This window comes from Triturus cristatus, chromosome 3_1 (genome assembly GCF_964204655.1).
Source record: "Triturus cristatus chromosome 3_1, aTriCri1.1, whole genome shotgun sequence".
Classification (NCBI taxonomy): domain Eukaryota; kingdom Metazoa; phylum Chordata; class Amphibia; order Caudata; family Salamandridae; genus Triturus; species Triturus cristatus.
This window is the reverse complement of record NC_140583.1, coordinates 364,753,019-364,761,940: the sequence shown is the minus strand read 5'-3', so window position 1 is coordinate 364,761,940 and position 8,922 is coordinate 364,753,019. Positions and strand designations below refer to the sequence as shown.

General features: G+C 45.9%; 1 protein-coding gene across 4 annotated transcripts in view; it reads right to left on the bottom strand.

Annotated features, from left to right (window-relative positions):
* NEDD4 (NEDD4 E3 ubiquitin protein ligase) overlaps positions 1 to 8,922 on the bottom strand; it is a 1,922,401-nt gene that overhangs the window by 1,186,057 nt on the left and 727,422 nt on the right. The window lies entirely within an intron of this gene.

Sequence of the window (8,922 nt, the reverse complement as noted above, 5' to 3'; positions counted from 1 at the left end):
CTGAGTGTCTGCATGGTTCGGTGGGGGGTATTACGTAGTGCATCGGTGCATGAATGAGTGACTCACTGTTTGTATGTGTTGAACACAGCATGTGTGCAGGACTGTATGGGTGGATGAGTGTGTGTATGGGTGTGTTAGTGAGTGAATGACTGTCTCAATAGTGTCTTCAGGAGTAACTACATACGTTTTAAACTAGTATATGTGACTATTGGTGTATATATGTGAGTATATGTGAAAGTGAGAGATTGAAAGAGTTCCTGTATGAATAAGTATGTGTTTCTATAAGTGATTGTTTAAAAGACTAAGTATGTGTAAGTTTCCGTAGAAGTAAGTGTGGTGGTGTGTGTATAACTGTATATGCAAGTAAATGTATGTTTGATTCTTTATTAGCATGAGTGACTATGTGTGTGAGTAACTCTATGGATGAGTGGCATTGTGTAACAGGATGTATAGATGTATGAGTACATATGATGAGTGAGTACATGTATGAGTGACTGTATAGGACTGTTGGTGAATGAGTGGATGTGTATGTGGATCTTAGAATTACTGAAGAGGTTGTTGTAACTGGTATTGGTATGTCCATTGTTTTGAAATTTTTAGTCTCTATTTTTGAATGTGTGTATCAAAGCTTATATTAAGGTGAGAGGAGGTCTGCCACTCTATCACAAGGATGATGTCATCAGTGATGTCATCAGTGATGTCATTTGAGATGTCATCAGTGATGTCATGAGTGATGTCACTGACCATGTCATGAGTGATGTAATATGTGACGTCATCAGCAGTGCATTGCGGGCGCGCGAGTTATAGTTAGCTGAACTAACTATAACGGGGCAATTTCATTGGTTTTTTACGAGTAAAATGTCCAGCTAACTATAACATGTGTGAAACCTATGGTTTTTTCACTGAATTTCTAAGGTTTTTTAAATGCTAATTCCTAACTATAACGTGTGTGAAACCCATGGTTTTTTCAGTGAATATATATATATATATATATATATGTATATGTATATATATATATATATGTATATGTATATATATATATATATATATATATATATATATATATATAAAAGCACAGTATGAAAAACAGAAAGAAATAATACACCATGTATATGTTAACATGTAATGATAGAATCACCTCCTTACAGAGGCTTACCTTATTGAAAAAGGTTTCGCAACACTGCTTGACCGACAGCTGATTCAGCTTCTGTTGCCAGATCGAGACAGTAATGCTGTGTAAAAGTGTGCACATTTTTACAGGTCGCAGCCTGGCAAATCTTCTCCAAAGGTACTCCAGCAAAAAGAGCAGTAGATGAGGACACTGCCCTTTTGGAGTGAGCCTTGGGTTTCTTATATAAAGAATGTCCAGCTTTAGAATGGCAGAATTGGATTGTAGATGCAATCCACCTTGCAATAGTGGATTTCGTAACAGCTGTTCATGGCTTTTGACCACCATAAGAAATAAACAATGATCAGACTTTCTGATGGACAGGGTACGTGAAATATAGAATTTCAGACACCTTGTAACATCCAGGGTATGCAAAGTCTTTTCAGCAGAGGAAGATGGATTGGGAAAGAAAGAACGCAGTATAACAGGCTCATTAAGATGGAATGTAGAAGGAACCTTCGGAAAAAACGTTGGATTAGTTCGGAGGAGGACATAATCATTGGTGAATTTCAAATAAGGTTGTTTGATAGTGAAAGCCTGGATTGCACAGACTCTCCGAGCAGAGGTGAGTGCCACTAAAAGTGCCGCTTTCCAAGAGAGGTACTTGAGGTCAGCTTTGTGAACAGGCTCAAATGGATGCTTCATGAGCTGTTGTAACACCAGATTAAGCCTCCATTCTGGAGGAGGAGCTCTGACGGGTGGAAAAGTTCTGAAAAGCCCCTTTAGAAATTGTTTGATCAAGCGATTAGAGCAAAGGGATGCAGCTCCTGCAGAACGTCTGTAGGTTGATATGGCCGCTAAATGTAGCTTAACAGACGTAAACATAAGACCAGACTTAGATAACGAAAGAAGATCAGTCAGAACTTTATCTGGAGAACATCGTAAAGGATGTATATCCCTGTCACTGCACCAAGAACAGAATCATTTCCATTTCAAAGCATAAGTCTTTAAAGTAGAAGGAGCTCTTGCCCTAGCAAGAATATCTCTACAATCTTGAAATAAATCTATCTCCTTGAATTCTGTGAATCCAGAAACCATGCATGAAGATGCAATTGGACTGGACGAGGATGAAGAATCGGGCACTTGCTCATTGATAACAGGGTCGGAACTGCAGGAAGGCGGTATGGTCTGCGTTTGGACAGTAGGAGAAGCTCCATGAACCAATGCGGATGCGGCCACCGCGGAGGAATGAGAATCATGCAACATGGTTCCATTTTGAGCTTGCGCAGAAGTCTTGGGAGCAACAGAAAGGGGGGAAATGCATAAGCAAAGATCCCTGTCCATCTCATCATGAAGGCGTTCCCCCACGAACCCTTCTCCGGTTCCCAATTGCAAAGAATGGGCACTTCCGATTGTTTTTGGAGGCAAAGAGGTCTAGATTTGGTTTGCCCCACATCCGAAATGTGTGTTCCACCACTGATTGATCCAACTCCCATTCGTGACAGGACTTCGAAGTCCTGCTCAGTGTCCCCGCCAGAGTGTTGTGAATTCCTGGCAAATGTTCCACCTTTATCGTGATGTTGTGAGAAAGCAGCCATTCCCAAATGCTTTGATCTTCTTGAGACAGTATGTGTGAACGGGTACCTCCTTGCTTGTTTAAGTAATAAATGCAAGTGGTGTTGTCGGTTCTGATGAGAACTGTTGACCCTTGAAGCCTTGGGAGAAAGGACTGCAATGCCAGGAAAATAGCTCGGATCTCTAGGAAATTGATATGCATCTTTTCCATCGCAGCGGATGTGAGAAGTTGGCCTGATGTAGGATGTCACTAGTTCTAGTGTACACCTTATATCAGTCCAAACAACCCTTATGGTGATTGGTTGTAAAGTCAACCTTATAGACCAGCTATCCTAGTGGTAGCATGGACAAGAGCAGTCTTAGGCTAAACTCTGAATGGCATGTGAAGCCAGCTGTGATACCATATATAATCCCTTGAATACCAAATGAAAGGACACCACAACAGATATATATATATAAAATAAAGTGTATTTATTCTAGTCAAACCCTCAGCACTCTTTATGAGATTCGAGGTAAGTACAACACAGTCTTATTTAAGCATACATTAAGTCACACAGGTAAGTAATACAGTTAGGCCCTAGGGGCCACGCAAACCATATACAAAAGAAGTGGTATAAGGACCACTGTCACGGAAATAGAATAGGCCTAGGCCTAGGCCATCGCTGGGGCTACACTACACTACCAACAGTTAGGAAGTGGGAGGCCCACGGGATTCAGGTGCAGAGTGGAAACACTTGCGCGTAATGCGTATAATCGATAGAAATAGTACAGTTCTGAAATAAGCAGTTTTAGGACACTTCTGGAGCAACTAGTAAGTCGAGACTCGGAAACTAGACCCTAGGATAGTCACTACCCTTGTGAGCACCGAAGTACCCAAGTTACCTAGCCCACAGGCTGCGGGTGCATAGGTGTGAACTTGCGTCGGGTTTCGTCGTGGACTTCTATGGATGCCTGAAGGAAAGTTGCTGACAGGCAGTCAGTGCAGAGTGTCAGGTGGATCCCAAGGCCGGGATCAAGAAGGAAGGGTACCTGCAAGCAGAAGGGACAGAGTCAAGGTCACTAGCCAGTGACCACGTGGAACCAGGAAGGAACCAGGCGATGTCGTGAAGATTGCAGGTGAAGAGGTGAAGCTTGTTGCAGCAGCCATGGGTACCAGGAGACGTCGAGGACGACCAGGACCAGGAGGCGAGCTGTCCCAAGAAGGCCCTTGCTGTTGGCGGCGTCGAAGTAGAACTAGGACTCACCAAGCCTTGGCAAGCGGAACCCACGAAGAATGGAGGACTTGCTTCTGGTGCAGACCAGGAAGGTCTGGGGTGCTTCTCTTTTGCAGAGGAGCGGGAGCCAGTCTGGAGGAGCCAAACCAGCAGTGAAGAGTTAAAGGTACCTCAGAAGCTGCGCTGGAAGATACTCGCCACTTTTCCCAGGTAGCCGGTCCCACGTCTCTCGTCGCCTCCACGGATCTCAGCTCGGCTGTGGATGTGGATCAGGGGCGGAGAAGTCGGGAAGTCAAGGCTCTGGTCGGGCTCTGCAGTCGGTCCCTCGTAGAACTTCAGCAAAGCAAAGGGTAAGTCTCTTGATGGTGCCTGTTTGCACAGGGTAGCCACTCCTTGGCCACAAGGGAGATTCTTCAGTCTTCTTCTTTCGTCGAATGTCGAAGGTCCAGAGTTTCTGTTCAAGTTGCAGGTTCAGGATAATCTAATCTCCTGGGGCCCAGCTACCACTCTTATACTAATCTGGGGGGCTGGGTTGCCTGCTAGGTCACGCCTTATGGGTGGGAACTGGGAGGGGGGTGGTTACACCCCCTTCCCTTTGTCCAGTTTCGCGCCAGGGCTGGGGCAGAAGTGCCCCAGCACCGGTTTGAACTGGACTATGCATGGGTATACTATATCTAAGCAAGGGGTGATTACACGACCTTGCCCCAGCTGAGTGATCAGCCAGTTGTGTCCGATTGGAAGGCCAGACCAGGGGTGGCATAATACATGCTGCAGCCCCTGGGAGGCCTAGGGTACACCTATGCCCTGGGTACCTAAGGTACACTGTACAGGGTCCAATAAGGTGATCCTTACCAATTGGGAATGTACCTAGGGTACATGGAGTCCATTTTAAAGAGAGAGCAGACAGCCTGAGACCCTGAATGGCAGGATCTCAGGCCAACTAAGTCGAAAACCAGCTAGACACTAGGCAAAAAGTTGGGGGTAACCATAGTCAGATATCCACCTTCCTACAGCGGACCACTTTCCTCGTATGAAAGGAGCTTGAAGGTGTGCGCCCCACCTTTCTAGGGAGGCTTCTGTAGTGAGAATGAACTCCGGCACAGAAGGAAGAAAAGTGAGACCGATTGAGACATTCTTGAAGCGCAGCCACCAAAGCAGCGCTTCCCGCATAATTGGAGTTATTTTCACTAGGTCGTCGAACGACCCCGAGACCTGTAGCCACTGACTGTCTAGTTCCTCTTGGATCGGCCTCATCCTTAGAAGGGTGTGAAGTACCAACAGAATTGCTGAGGATAGTGTACATCTCGTCGACGCTGGAATTTGATCCATCGCTCAATGTCTGCTCCCAGTTTGTGCATTGCTCTACCGTAATCATCAACGACCTGCTCAGGATCCAGCTGTGTTAGTGTTTCTAAGTATCGAAAATAGTTTTTCGTCCAGCACAGAGGGTATTCCAATGCAATAGGGGTCATTGCGGTAGTGAGCGAAAAGATTATGGATTTATCCCAATTGATCGTGAAACCAGAGAGCATTCCAAAGTTCTCCACTTCACGTAGTATAGGTGAAAGGTTGTTCTCCAGATCTCGGACTTATAGCAGCATGTCATCTGCATATGCGGACATTATGAGGTTATAACCTGGGAAGCGTAGTCCCCTGTGCCCATGGTACTCTCGGAGAGCGCATGCTAACGGCTCAGCCACTAGTGCATACAGCAAGGGCGATAGAGGGCATCCCTGCCTAGTTCCCCTTGTGATTACTATTTGGGGTGTCACGGTATCTCCCACCCTCATCCGTCCACAGGCTCAGCGTATAGCGTTTCGATTAACCTTAGTAAGACATCCTCCACCCAGGACACAACTTTTACAAAAACGCATTCATTACATCGCACTACCTTTACAACACAGTCATTACATCACAACATCCTTTACATCGCATGTCATTACAACGCAGCCATTACATCACATGTCATTACAACGCAGGTCACTACAATGCAGGCCTTACAACGCATACCATTACAACGCATAGTACCCTTACACTATCCGACACTTACCCTACTGTTGCACCCACTGGAGTTAGAGTAGTAATTTTTACCCCTACACTTTCCAACACTTACCCTACTGTTGCACTCACTGGAGTTATAATAGTCATTATTACCCCTACACTATCCAACACTTACCTTAAATGCGATGTAATGGTATGCGTTGTAATGGTATGCGTTGATAGGCGTTGTAATGGTATAATGTGATGTAATGGAATGCGTTATAAAGGTAGTTTCTAAAAATGCGATGTAATGGCATGCGATGTAAAAGAATGCGTTGTAAAGGATGTTGCGATGTAAAAACTGTTGTAAAGGCATGCGTTGTAAATGTATGCGTTGTAACATCATACATTCCCCCTACCCCAATCCGGCATAGTACTGCCCACATGAATGCCCACTCTACTAAATCAAATGCTTTTTCAGCATCCAGGAAAACTACTGCTGCAGTTGGGTCCAATTGCTGTATGACTCCAAATATGGTACAAAGATTATATGACCATCTCCGAAACCAGCCTGCTCCGGACGCACCACTTCCGGTAGCAAGGGTGCCAGACTATTAGCCAAGACTTTGGCGTATATTTTAGTGTCAACATTTAATAGAGACAAGGGCCTATATGAGGAGCATTCCTCTGCAGGTTTACAGGGCTTCAACAGTGTGACAATTAGCGCCTCTCGCATTAAAGTAGACATCCTGACTGCTGTGGCCATCTCCTCAGAGTTTGACCAAGTGTGGGATGAGTAGATCCTGATACGCCTTGTAAAAGGCTACTGTCAATCTGTCTGCGCTTGGTGCTTTGCCAGACGGCATACTAGCAAGGGCAGCGCTAACCTCAGTCGGGTGAAACGCAGGCATTAAGTGCTCTCTATGTTCCACAGCGAACGCGTCATGGCAATGTGTTCTAAGTATTCCTTGTGAGCCTCTTCATCGGGCATGACCCGTGTACGGTATAAGTTAGCATAATATCTTCGGAACCTGTCCGCGATGCAGGTCATGTCACACAGTAATTGCTCCTCCCCCTTCGTCTTGGATACTTATGATTTGCTCCTCCCCCTTTGTCTCGGATACCTTTGATCACCTCGGTTTCCCTTCTGGGGCGCACTAGCATCACAAGTGTGGTCCCTGGTCTTTCTTGCTCCCCATAGGTCTCTACAACATGCTTATTTGCCTAGGTGTTTGACTTCTACATCCGCTGTTTCATGGCATTCTTCTAACTTGCTTTTGATCTCACCCAACATACTAGAATCACCACTCCTCTTATGTCGGAGTTCCAATTCCACTATCTCTTTATCTAGGTGTGTCAGTCTGCCCTAATGATCTGATGACCCCAGCATGTTTGGCAATTGCAACTCCTCATATATGCTTTGAATGCTTCCCAGACCATGACAAAGTTATCAACTGACCCAACATTGATAGCAAAATATTCCTCTATTGCTTGTGCTAATTCTGACTTTAACACCGGGTCTAGAGGCGAGTGGGCGGCGGGGATGGAGCGCCAAGTAAATGCTGCAACCCGTGGGGCACGAAATTCTAGATCTAACCGTACAGGCGAGTGGTCTGAATAAGTACGAGGGAGTTGTGTACACTCAATCACACGGGATACCAAACTCCTTGATATTAACCAATAATCTATGCTGGTGTGTATATCATGCACCAATGAGTAATGTGTGAAATCCCCGTCCCCTAGGTATCGATGTCTCCATACGTCCACCAACCCTGTAGTTTCTGCAATTTCTAAGAGTGCTCTTGCAGCTGCAGAAGGACGACGAGGAGGGCCCTACAAGCGATCACGTGATGCGTCTAGTACACAATTGAAGTCAATCAATCAATCAGGGATTTGTGAAGCTCGCTACTCACCAGCTCCGGATCTACTAAAGAGCCAGGTCTTGAGGCACTTCCTGAAGGTGTGCAGAGTGGGGGGGACATCTGATGTTGAGCGGGAGCTCGTTCCAGGTCTTTGCCGCGATGTAGGAGTAGGCTCTTCTGCCTGCTCTGGCTCTGCGGATGCGTGGGGCTTCAGCGAGGTCGAGAGTGGAGGTTTCTCTTGGGTACGTGGAAGGAGACTCTTTCGTTGAGGTGTTGTGGAGGGATTTGTAGGCGTGAGTGAAAGTTACTCTCTTCTCTACAGGGAGCCAGTGGAGGTCTCGTAGGTGCTGGGTGGTGTGCTCATGTCGTGGGATGCCGAGGATGAGTCTGGCAGCAGTGTTCTAGATGGTCTGCAGTTTTCGGAGCAGGGATTTGTTGATTCCGGCATAGAGGGCGTTTCCATAGTCCAGTCTATTTGTTATGAATGCCTGGGTGACGGTCTTTCTGGATTCGTGGGGATCCACTTGAAGGTCTTTCGATGGATGCAGAGGGTGTTGAAGCACGTGGAGGAGACGGCGTTAATCTGTCGGGTCATGGTGAGGGAGGAGTCGAATATGATGCCGAAGTTCCGGGCGCGCTCTTAATCTTTTTTATTCTCTTTATTATGCCTTGTTGCGTCTTTTAATCTTTCTCTTTATTGTGCCTTTTTGTGTTTTTAATCTTTTGCTGTGGTGTTTTCCCTGCTGTTTTACCACCACTGCTGCCCTCACGGCACCTGCCCCCCTGCCGGTTCCCACTCCCACCTCCCAACTGCGCTCCCTCCCCTCTCCCCTACTTAATGGCGGCCGCTGCATCATAAAATCTTTTTGATTTGCGCTGGGATCTCCCAACACTCATACTAATCTTGACATTCTTACTCACATTCACAGTATATTGATGTCACATCCTCAACCATTATGGTATTTGGATAATGGTGTCCTAGTCTAAGAATTTCAAATGGACTGATGCCCATGAGTGCGGGAAATGGTCCACTAAAACAGTAACATGTTGCACCCTGATTCATTGGTGTCAACCTTGCCAATTTTGCAAACTGTACAAAGTCAACTAACATTCTGTTCATGCATTCCATCAGGCCCTTGGCGGGTGCATAATATACTGAAATTCTATGATGCCTGATGCTAGA